We start from the raw sequence: 12,378 nt of genomic DNA, 5'->3' as shown, positions 1-12,378 counted from the left end.
CCAGTTATAAAACGGCAGGGGCTGTATATTCAGATCAGGCCACCAAAAACAAAAAAAGACAGGCTCCACTGACCTAGCAGGAGATTGCCGGTTACAATCAGTAGCAGCAGATCGATGAAGTATTACACCCAGGCAGAGCTACGGGGCAGGGGCAGAGCACAGCTGACTGTCCACAGGCTCATAGCACCTCAAAGCTTAACCCGCTAGAGACGCTGCCTGCCAGACACCAGAGAAACTGCAGCTACGCTAGACAATAAAACCATTAGACCCAAACAAAAGCAAATGGCCACAAAATAAGGCAATCAGACCGCTAGGCTTTGTTGGTTCCAGGAGCGAGCCGGCCCAGGGGCAGTTCAGGATACCCGCCTCAAATGCCATCTCCGCTTTCAGTCCAAGCTCCTGCCTGCTCTGGGTGGGGGCTGCTGAGCTCAGGAGGGGTCACAATGCACCAGGGGCAGGCGGCCAGGACTCCAGCCCCCCTGCCGTGGGAAGAGGAAGCTGCTGCCAGCTGCTGGAGCCGGAGAGCGGAGGAAGCGCAGTCCTGGGGGTGGCTCTTGGTGAGCTTGCCGGGCAGGAGGCTGCAGAGACCGGGGGACAGGAGACAAAGGCGCGGCGGCCCCTGGCTGCCGCTGCGAGGAGAACCGGCTGGGCAGTGGGCTGCGGCGGCTGCTGCACGCGGAGTAACAAAGCCCCTGTCCCCGGCCGGACTGGCTGCTGGCCGAGGCTGTCCCCGGACCGCTGATACCGCGCAGGGAGCCCAGGCGGCAGCTCCGCTCCGGCTGCCCGAGCCGCGCGCGCTGGGATCACACGCCCGGGGGCTACAGCAAGCGCCGCTGCCGGCTCCGCTCCACGCCCAGAGCCAGAGAGACGCTCCCCGCGCATGCGCCCCTCCCCCAGCCAGCCCTGCCCTGTTAAAGGGACAAGAGAGCCCCCAGCCGGGCAGCCTGGGCCTCTCGGGCTCAGGGAGGGGCTGGCAGGCCGGGAGGTAGGAAAGGGAGAGTCTCCCCCCCAACCCTGCCTGGAGCCTCCCCTGGTCCCCCGCCTGCCACGCCCCCGCACGCCATCCCCCCGGCCCCAGAGCGCCCGCCCCTGAGCGTCTCTCGCTTGTCTGCGCTGCCGCCTGAGGCTGCTACAGCACAAGAGCCGTGCCCCGGGCAGGCTGAGGCAGCTGGCTGCTGCCGCAGTTGCTCCACCGCGGGGGGGGGAAGGACACAGACACACACACATTGGCAGCCCTCCCCTCCTCCGGCATCCGCCGGGAGACACCCGGAGCGGACCTCCCTCACCCGAGCACCTGCTGGGGCTTGGGTGAGTGTCTGACCCTGTGATCCTCCCACCAGCCCGCAGTCACCGCTCCTGCCCCACGCTGCGCAAGGGGCAGCCCCATTCCCCCTGAGGCTACGGTGAGGGGCTGCAGCAGGGGAGGAAGGAAGCCACATAGGATGGCAGTCCCCACCCACCATAGGGGAGGTGAGGGGGCTTCGTGGGCCTGAGAGGGGCCCCAGGAGCATGTGCAGTGACAGTGGTACAGAGTGAGTGTGCTGGAAGGCGGGGGGGCCTCAGAGCTGGCTGCTGCCGGCGGGGAGAGGGTTGGGGGGAGTCCTCTCTGGCCCTAGTCCCAAGGCAGCCTGTGTGCACCCCAAGCTCATGCCCCGCCCAACCCCAGAGCCCAGGCCCCCAGCAGCCCAACCCACAGCATCAGCCCTAAGCCCCCTCCTACACTGTGAAGCCCTCATCCCCATCCCCATCCCAGAGCCCTCACCTGAAAGGGAAAAATACACAACTTAAATTTGACGGTCAGTTTGGGATATGATCGTGTTTAGCACAATACTTGATTATTTTACACCCTTTAAAGTATATAATTGGTTGTATACAAATACAACAAAATATAATATATTGAAGCAGGCGAGTGCTGCTTCTGACTTTCCACTTTTAATTGGCCCTTGTAATCTTGTGGCACCGACGTTTTGTAGTTTCATTTTATCCCAGCAACAAATTCTTGATTTGTAGGACCAGTAATAATCAACAATGGATAAATGCTTAATAAAGTTACCCAGAGAAAAAGAAGAAAAGGATAATTCATCAAGTGATGGCCTGAGTTCGACACCCGGCTTTCAACCTGAAGTTATACAAAAGAAAGATGCTGCAAATGTACAAAATAAGAAAAGGAGTTTTCAGCAATCTTGGCTATCAAGATTTAAGTGGTTGGAGAACAACAGCGAATTAAATAGAGGTTTTTTCTCAGTTGGCAAAAACTGTTCTGAAAAGATGATCTTAATATTTTCTACAAAGGCTGAACCAACATTTATTTAGTCCAGATTTCAAGATTGGAGACATGCATTGCGTGGCTGTACATCACACAAAAAATCCTTCAGTCACAAGGAAGCGGTAATGAAGTATGCTGCTCTGCAATTTCTGGAGGGTCCCTCTAGCAGCACAAGAGGGCCCCCCTGCCCGCAGTCACTGCTCCTGCCCCATGCTGGACAAGGGGCAGCCCCACCCCCACTGAGCCTACAGTGAGGGGCAGCAGCAGGGGAGGAGGTACACATGTGATGGCAGTCGTCCCCCCCCCCCCCCGCTCTGCACCCACCATAGGGGAGGTGAAGGGGCCCTAGGAGCACGTGCACTGACAGTGGTGTGAGGTGAGTGTGGTGCAGGGGGGAAGTGGGGGACCCCTCCCCCAGAACTCGCTGCTGCCTGCGGGGAGAGGGCTGGGGGGAGTACTCCTCTCTGGCTTGCCTGCACCCCAAACTCCTCATCCCCAGCCCCCCCCACCTCACAGCCCTCACCCCAACCCTCTGCCTGAGCCCCTCCCAGACCCCAAACCGCTCATCACCAGCCCCACCCCTAAGCCCTCACATATTTACATTATTTTAAAAAATATACAGTAACTCCTTGCTTAATGTTGTAGTTATGTTCCTGGAAAATGCAACTTTAAGCAAAATGATGTTAAGCAAATCTAATTTCCCCATAAGAATTAATGTAAATAGCAGGGGTTAGGTTCCAGGGAATTTTTTTTGTCAGACAAAAAACTATATTTTATATATATACACACACACACACACACATACACACAAACACAGTATAAGTTTTAAACAAACAATTTAATACTGTACACAGCAATAATGATTGTGAAGCTTGGTTGAGGTGGTGGAGGCAGAGGGTGGGATATTTCCCAGGGAATGCCTTACTGCTTAATGATGAACTAGCACTGGGCTGAGCCCTCAAGGATTAACACATTGTTGCTAAGGTAGCCTCACACTCTACAAGGCAGCAGGAATGGAGGGAGGGGAGACAGCATGGCAGAGAGAGACAGAGGCACAGACCCTGTGTGTGAGAGAGAGACACGCATTGCCTCTTTAAAGTAGGCTGACCCCACTCTAAGTACACTGCCTTTTTAAGTAGATCAGCAAGTTGAGACCGCAGCTGCTGCCAGCAAGCTCCCTCTGTCCTGAGCCCTGTCGTGTCCCCACCCTGTTCTGTGGAGATGGGGAGAGGAACGGGGAAGGGGGACACCCTGACGTCAGCACCCCTCTTTCCCACCTCCCTCCCCGCCCCTGCACAGCAAACAGGAGGTTCACAGGAGCATTCCCAGGCAAAGGGCAGGAGCAGCACACAGGAGTGTTGGGAGAAACACCTGAACTGCCCAGCAATTGATAGCCTGCTTGGCAGCTGCCACACAGGGAACTTAGTGGGGCTGCCGGTCCATCCTGGTTCCAAGCCCCCACCACTAGCTCCAATGGGCTGCTCTTTCTGCAAGCAGTGGACAAAGCAGGCGGCTGCCAAACAACTTTAAATGAGCTTGTTCTCTAATTCAGAGGTTCTCAGACTGTGGTCCGAGCTCCATTCAGGTGGTCCGTGGATAGTTCCCTCTAAGGTGTGCGCCTGGGCGGCTGCAGGTAAGAAAATGAAGGGCCACTCACCTAATTAGTGTGGCCGCACAGGCATGGCTCCACTAATTAGATGCCTGGACCCTGGAGAAGATGCACATGTAAGCTCAGGTGGTGGCCTTGGGGGAAATAGGAAGTAGGTGGGAGAGGGCAGTGGTGTGAGAAGAGGCGGTGGGGGGAATTTGGGATGTGCGGGGCTGTGGCTGCCAGAGAAAGAGGCGACTTTCCCCATCTCCAGGGCTGCGGCTGCCGGGGAGAGACAGCCCTCCTTCCCAGCCTCAGCTCTGTGGTTGCTGTGGCAGGGGAGAGACCCCCCACACCTTCCCAGCCCCAGCTGCGGTGGGGGAAGAGAGGGAGAGACCCTCTGCCTCCTTCCCAGCCCCAGCTCGGGGACTGCCACGGTGGGGGAGAGAGGGCACATCCATCCCATTAGAAAGATTAAGACTACTGATATTAAAATATGAGTTGTGTGCTTTTATGTGTAGAACAAAAAAAGTTTATTATTATTAAGGGTTTTTTTTATATAGCGCTTTTATCCAAAGCGCTTTACAATCATTAGCTAATGGTACAAACAACATTTGGAAAGATCATTAAGTGGTCTGCTGAGACCTTCAACAATTTTCAAGTGGTCTGCGAAAAAGAAAAATTTAAAAATCACTGCACTAATTGATCAGCAACGTAGCATTTGGCCTGCTAAACCCAGGGTTGTGAGTTCAATCCTTAAGGGGGCCATTTAGGGAAATGGAGCAAAAATTGGGGATTGGTCCCCCTTTGAGCAGGGGGTTGGACTAGATGACCTCCTGAGGTCCCTTCCAACTCTGATATTCTATGAATCTCCTATTCTATAATCTTCCTTTGTCTACAGTGCAAGCTCCTAGGGACAGACTTGTCTCACATGAAAACAAACAAAACAACGTTAACTCTGGACGACTTTAATGTGTGTGTGGCGGGGGGGGACTTGAACCTGTTCTGGGCACCACCAAAAATTATACAAACCTGCCGCCTCTGGCAGCCACAGGTAAATGTTTCTGCACTAATGCTGGCCAGAATCACAATCAGCTAGGATTGCACTGCACAACGTTTTTACCAGTGTTCAGTACCTAGCTGAACAAGGAATAGCGTTACGTGGGCATAATGAGAGTGATTCAAACTGGATGCAGCTCTTGTTGCTACGCAGTACAGATTCAGAGGAACTGAGACACTGGCTTAATCACACAAAATACAAGTGGCTGTCACATTAGGTTATTAACGAAATCATCGAAATGATGGCACTAAGACAAATTGTGCAAAAGATAAAGGCTTCTAAGTTTTATGCCATTATAATGGATGAGGCTACCAATTTGTCAAGAAAAGAACAAGTAAGATTTTCTTTAAGGTTCTTTTCCAGTGAAGACTGGGAGATTTATGCGGAGTTTATTGGGTTTTACCAAACTGACGCAATGGATGCTGCTTCTCTTTTCAAAATTGTGGAAGATACACTTCTCAGGTGTGATTTGCCCCTTTCTGATTGCTGGGGGCAGTGTTACGACGGAGCCAGTAATGTGTCCAGCATATTTACTGGGGTCCAAGCCAGAGTGAAGGATCAAGAGCTGAGAGCAGAATTTGTGCTCTGTATTGCACATTTCCTTAACCTCACCATGCAGGATGCCCTGCATAATATTCAAGAATGTTGTGATATGTTTTCGATGGTGAAAGATCTCATCAGTGCCTTCAGGAAGTCACCAAAACTTATGGCAGCATTCAGAGAGTTTCAGAATGAAGGGGAACCTTCTTTAAGACCATTGTGCCCAACAAGATGACGCCAAGGATCTGTAGCATTAAATCACTGCTCCACAACTACAAGGCCATGATGAACTGCCTAGATGAACTTAAAGAACGAGGAGTACTTGTGGTACCTTAGAGACTAACAAATTTATTTGGGCATAAGCTTAATGGATTCTTGAAGCAACTTCAGTCTTTCAACATACTTTACACTAACAGTTCTTGTGAAAGTCACAGGTCCTGTAAAAGAAGCTAATGAAAAAATTCAAAGCCCAAATGTGTCATTGGCAAGCATTATGAAGAAAGTTGGCTTGTTGCAAGAGGTGTTGAGTGGGATGCGCACCGACTCATCGTACAATCACTTCTGGGAAACAGTAGAGAAGGCAAGAAATCTTTATTTAGATGATCCTACTCTCCCGAGAAAATGCAAGCCACTGAGGAGGCTCGACCATGGAAGCTTTCCTTACACCTTCAGTGACCCCAAAGAGTATTTTTATCAACTATATATTGGGATCATTGATGCTTGCAAAATTGCCATTGAACAGCGGTTTTCAACTGAAAGCTTTACATTCGCAGTAAAATCGGAGAAGCATATGACTGATGCAGCTCAAAACAGGACACTGTCCCAATAAGTGGAGCTTTCCATGGTGATATTAACACGGAGAAGCTATTTCTTCATTTAGAAATGTTGAGTAATATTTGCAGATCGAGAAATTGCCAGCTTAATTCAGTGAGCGAAGTGAAGCAATTTCTGAAACAAAATGAAGGCTTGAGTGACATGTTCTCAGAAGTTACAATTCTCCTGAAATTATTCTACACAATTCCGACTACAGCCCGCACCACTGAGCGATCATTCAATTGCCTGCGCCAACTGAAAAATTATTTGTGAACGACAATGGGCAAAGAATGTCTAAATCACTTGGCATTTCTGCATGTTCATAAGAACTGTACCTCTGAATTGGACATTGCAAGTCTCCTGGATGACTTTGTTTCAAGAACCAAACAACGACGAAAAGTGTTTGCTGGCTCCTGATGAACATCGCAAAAGAAGGGGCTATAATTGTTTTAATTTTAGAAAGTATTTGCTTTTGAGGGTTATTGATCAAAGAGTGCTTGGTTGTTTCCATATTCAAAAGAGTATTAATGATATTCATAGTTAAATATTTTTTTCTTATGATAGTGATACTATGCAATAAAGGGAAACTGTTAAAGTCTTATGGTTTCCAGTCCATTTTTACATTATTTCAAAAAATATATATCTGCTTATCGGGCGGCGGGGAGGACTTAGACCCATTCTGTGCACCACCAAAAATTATACAAACCTGCCGCCTCTGTGTGAGAGAACGGGTGGGGGCGGGCCCACAGGGCTGGGCAGCCAGGGAGCAGTTGAGGAGGATAAGGACAGCAAGGAGGAGCTGCTTTGCAGCCCCCAGAGGCAGGACCAGTCCCTGAAGGATGATATAGGAGGGGCTGCTGGACTTCAGACCCAGGGCTCAGCAGAGGAACTGCTGCGGATCACTGATAGGCGAAGGCTGGCAGACCTTCACCCCCAGCCAGAGAACATTGCCTGTGGGGGAAGGTGGGAAGACCCGGGCAGGTTTAGTCTAGGGCAGAGAAAGCTGCGGGGGACCAGCTAACAGTCTGCAATAAGTTCAGGGTTGCTACAAAGAGGACCATGATCCATTGTTCTGCCAGATCCACTAGGACAAGAAGTCATCGGCGTAGTCTGCAGTAAGGGAGATCTAGGTTAGACACAAGCTTTTTAACTACAAAGATAGTTAAGCCTAGCAACAGGCAGGACTAGCCCTAACCGTTTTGCCAACCAGGGCAGAAAATGTTTTTTGTTGGTTCACACCTAGATCAGCGCAAAAATGAAACAAACAACATCACCCAATCAGTGGCGGGGGAGGGAACAACCTGCCAGCTAATCATCGGCTGAGAAAGAAAATAAGCCAAGTGGTACAGCAGTCCAGCACTCCCTGGAAGTTGGCACCTGGGGCGACTGCCCTTCTTGCCTGGCCCTAGAACTAGCCTTGGAAACAGGTTGCTGAGGGAAGTTGTGGACTCCCTGTCTTTGGAGGTTTTTAAGAATAAGGTAGACAAACAATTGCCGGTGTCAGAGTAGCAGCCGTGTTAGTCTCTGTCCGCAAAAAGAACAGGAGTACTTGTGGCACCTTAGAGACTAACAAATTTATTAGAGCATAAGCTTTCGTGGACTACAGCCCACTTCATCGGATGCATAGAATGGAACATATAGTAAGAAGATATAGATAGATAGATACACACACATACAGATAAGTTGGAAGTTGTCATACAAACTGTGAGAGGCTAATTAGTTAAGATGAGCTATTATCAGTAGGAGAAAAAAACTTTTGTAGTGATAATCAAGATGGCCCATTTAGACAGTTGACAAGAAGGTGTGAGGATACTTAACTTAGGGAAATAGATTCAATATCTGTAATGACCCAGCCACGCCCAGTCTCTGTTCAAGCCCAAGTTAATGGTATCTAGTTTGCATATTAATTCAAGCTCAGCAGTTTCTCGTTGGAGTCTGTTTTTGAAGCTTTTCTGTTGCAAAATTGCCACCCTTAAATCTTCTACTGAGTGGCCAGAGAGGTTGAAGTGTTCTCCTACCGGTTTTTGCATATTATGATTCCTGATGTCAGATTTGTGTCCATTTATTCTTTTGCGTAGAGACTGTCCGTTTTGGCCAATGTACATGGCAGAGGGGCATTGCTGGCACATGATGGCATATATCACATTGGTAGATGTGCAGGTGAATGAGCCCCTGATGGCGTGGCTAATGTGATTAGGTCCTATGATGGTATCACTTGAATAAATATGTGGACAGATTTCAGAGTAACAGCCGTGTTAGTCTGTATTCGCAAAAAGAAGGTTTTGCCTAGAGGGGTTCTCTATGTTTTTGTATCTAATTACCCTGTAAGATATCTACCATCCTGATTTTACAGGGGGGATTTCTTTATTTCTATTTACTTCTATTTTTTATTAAAAGTCTTCTTGTAAAAAACTGAATGCTTTTCATTGTTCTCAGATCCAAGGGTTTGGGTCTGTGGTCACCTATGCAAATTGGTGAGGCTTTTTATCCAACATTTCCCAGGAAAGGGGGGGTGTAAGTGTTGGGAGGATTATTCATTGTTCTTAAGATCCAAGGGTCTGGGTCTGTAGTCACCTAGGCAAATTGGTGAGGCTTTTTACCAAACCTTGTCCAGGAAGTGGGGTGCCAGGTTTTGGGAAGTATTTTGGGGGGAAGGACGCGTCCAAACAGCTCTTCCCCAGTAACCAGTATTAGTTTGGTGGTGGTAGCGGCCGGTCCAAGGACAACGGGGGGAATATTTTGTACCTTGGGGAAGTTTTTGACCTAAGCTGGTAAAGATAAGCTTAGGAGGTTTTTCATGCAGGTCCCCACATCTGTACCCTAGAGTTCAGAGTGGGGGAGGAACCTTGACATGGTGGCAGCGGCCTAACCTGGTGATTACTTTAGATAAGCTATTACCAGCAGGACAGTGGGGTGGGAGGAGGTATTGTTTCATATTCTCTGTGTATATATAAAGTCTGCTGCAGTTTCCACGGTATGCATCTGATGAAGTGAGCTGTAGCTCACGAAAGCTCATGCTCAAATAAATTGGTTAGTCTCTAAGGTGCCACAAGTACTCCTTTTCTTTATGTGGACAGAGTTGGCATCAGGCTTTGTTGCAAGGATAGGTTCCTGGGTTAGTGTTTTTATTGTGTGGTGTGTGGTTATTGGAGAGTATTTGCTTCAGATTGGGGGGCTGTCTGTAAGCGAGGACTGGTCTGTCTCCCAAGATCTGTGAGAGTGAGGGATCATTTTTCAGGATAGGTTGTAAATCTCTGATGATGCGCTGGAGAGGTTTTAGTTCGTGGCTGAAGGTGACACCTAGTGGCGTTCTGTTATTTTCTTTGTTGGGCCTGTCCTGTAGTAGGTGACTTCTGGGTACTCTTCTGGCTCTGTCAGTCTGTTTTTTCACTTCATCAGGTGGGTATTGTAGTTTTAAGAATGCTTGATAGAGATCTTGTAGGTGTTTGTCTCTGTCTGAGGGATTGGAGAAAAAGCGGTTGTATCTTAGAGCTTGACTGTACACAATGGATCTTGTGGTGTGTCCTGGATGGAAGCTGGAGGCATGTAGGTAGGCATAGTGGTCAGTAGGTTTCCAATATAGGGTGGTGTTTATGTGACCATTGCTTATTAGCACAGTAGTGTCCAGGAAATGGACCGCTTGTGTGGATTGGTCTAGGCAATTGCCAGGATGGTCTCAATTTACTTAATTCTGCCCCAGCGTGGGGAGATGGATGAAATGGTCTCTTGAGGTCCCTCCCAGCCCTACATTTCTATGATTCTATATGCAGGAATTTGAAAATGGGCATGGCTGAGCTGCTAACAGAAATACATGCTCTCGTTTGAGATCAGGTGCTTTGCTGGAGGCCTGGACAGTAGCAAATGGGGTAACCCCTTCCCCTCCCTCCCTTTTTATTCCCCCAAAATGCTAGAGGTGATCCTGGCAATCACAGACCAGTGACCTTTGTTCAGTCCCTGATAAATTAATTGAAACTATAATTAAAATAGAATTATAAAGAGCTAGACAATCATGTAGTGATATTCAGAAAACAGTATACCTCATCTAAAGGAAAACTGTGCCTCTCTTATCTACCAGTATTCAAGTGAGTTAGCAAAATAATGTATAAAGGAGAACTGGTTGATGTAATTTGTTTGGCTTTTCAAATAGCCTTTGACAAATTATCTCACAAGAGGCTATTAAGGAAACTAAGCAGTCACAGCCTGAGAGATAAAATTCTGTCATGGATTAAAAACTGGCTAAAAGACAGAAAACAAAAGGTAAATGTTTAAATATCAACCAGGCAGAAGGTTAACTGTGGGGTGCCACAAGGACTTTGTTTATTATTCTGACATGGTGATGTGGCTAACTTGGAGATATATTTATTTCAGCAACTCAAGGCTAGAGGTGGCTGTTAAGAGTGTTATCAGTTTAACAAAGCCGGGTGAATGAGTAGCTTGATGGCAGATTTCAGAGTAACAGCCGTGTTAGTCTGTATTCGCAAAAAGAAAAGGAGTACTTGTGGCACCTTAGAGACTAACCAATTTATTTGAGCATGAGCTTTCGTGAGCTACAGCTCACTTCATCGGATGCATACCGTGGAAACTGCAGCAGACTTTATACATACACAGAGAATATGAAACAATACCTCCTCCCACCCCACTGTCCTGCTGGTAATAGCTTATCTAAAGTGATCATCAGGTTAGGCCATTTCCAGCACAAATCCAGGTTTTCTCACCCTCCACCCCCCCACACAAATTCACTCTCCTGCTGGTGATAGCCCATACAAAGTGACAACTCTTTACACAATGTGCATGATAATCAAGTTGGGCCATTTCCTGCACAAATCCAGGTGCTCTCACTCCCTCACCCCCCTCCAAAAACCCACCCCCATACACACACAAACTCACTCTCCTGCTGGTAATAGCTCATCCAAACTGACCACTCTCCAAGTTTAAATCCAAGTTAAACCAGAACATCTGGGGGAGGAGGGTAGGAAAAAACAAGAGGAAATAGGCTACCTTGCATAATGACTTAGCCACTCCCAGTCTCTATTTAAGCCTAAATTAATAGTATCCAATTTGCAAATGAATTCCAATTCAGCAGTTTCTCGCTGGAGTCTGGATTTGAAGTTTTTTTGTTTTAAGATAGCGACCTTCATGTCTGTGATTGCGTGACCAGAGAGATTGAAGTGTTCTCCGACTGGTTTATGAATGTTATAATTCTTGACATCTGATTTGTGTCCATTTATTCTTTTACATAGAGACTGTCCAGTTTGACCAATGTACATGGCAGAGGGGCATTGCTGGCACATGATGGCATATATCACATTGGTGGATGTGCAGGTGAATGAGCCTCTGATAGTGTGGCTGATGTTATTAGGCCCTGTGATGGTGTCCCCTGAATAGATATGTGGGCACAATTGGCAATGGGCTTTGTTGCAAGGATAAGTTCCTGGGTTAGTGGTTCTGTTGTGTGGTATGTGGTTGTTGGTGAGTATTTGCTTCAGGTTGCGGGCTGTCTGTAGGCAAGGACTGGCCTGTCTCCCAAGATTTGTGAGAGTGTTGGGTCATCCTTTAGGATAGGTTGTAGATCCTTAATAATGCGTTGGAGAGCTCACGAAAGCTCATGCTCAAATAAATTGGTTAGTCTCTAAGGTGCCACAAGTACTCCTTTTCTTTTTGATGGCAGATGAAATTCTGTGTTGAGAAATGCAAGGTAATATGCACTGAAGAAACAAAATGAGCTACTGCTAATCACTTCTGGGTTCTGAGTTAAAGGCAACCACTAGAGGAAAAGACTTGGGTGTTATTGGGAACAAGTCAATGAAAGCCTCTGCTCAGAAAAAGTTTTAAAACATTAGGCTGTAGGAGCAATGGTATGAAAAATAACACTGAAAATTATTATTACTATATGAACACACTATATGCCTTCACTTGGGATACTGTGCTCCGTTCTTGGCCCTCTGTCTCAAAAAGGAGAAACAGAAGGGATTTAAGAGATGGGCAATAAAAATTATTGGAGGCTTGAAAAAATTTCCATATAAGAAGCAATTGAAGAGATTGGGACTGTTTATTTTATAGAGTAGACTAATAAAATTTTTAAAATTAAAACTAATTAAATAAAGATTGGAT

This window comes from Eretmochelys imbricata, chromosome 6, assembly GCF_965152235.1.
Source record: "Eretmochelys imbricata isolate rEreImb1 chromosome 6, rEreImb1.hap1, whole genome shotgun sequence".
In the NCBI taxonomy this organism is placed as follows: domain Eukaryota; kingdom Metazoa; phylum Chordata; order Testudines; family Cheloniidae; genus Eretmochelys; species Eretmochelys imbricata.
Note: the sequence above shows the minus strand (reverse complement) of the source record.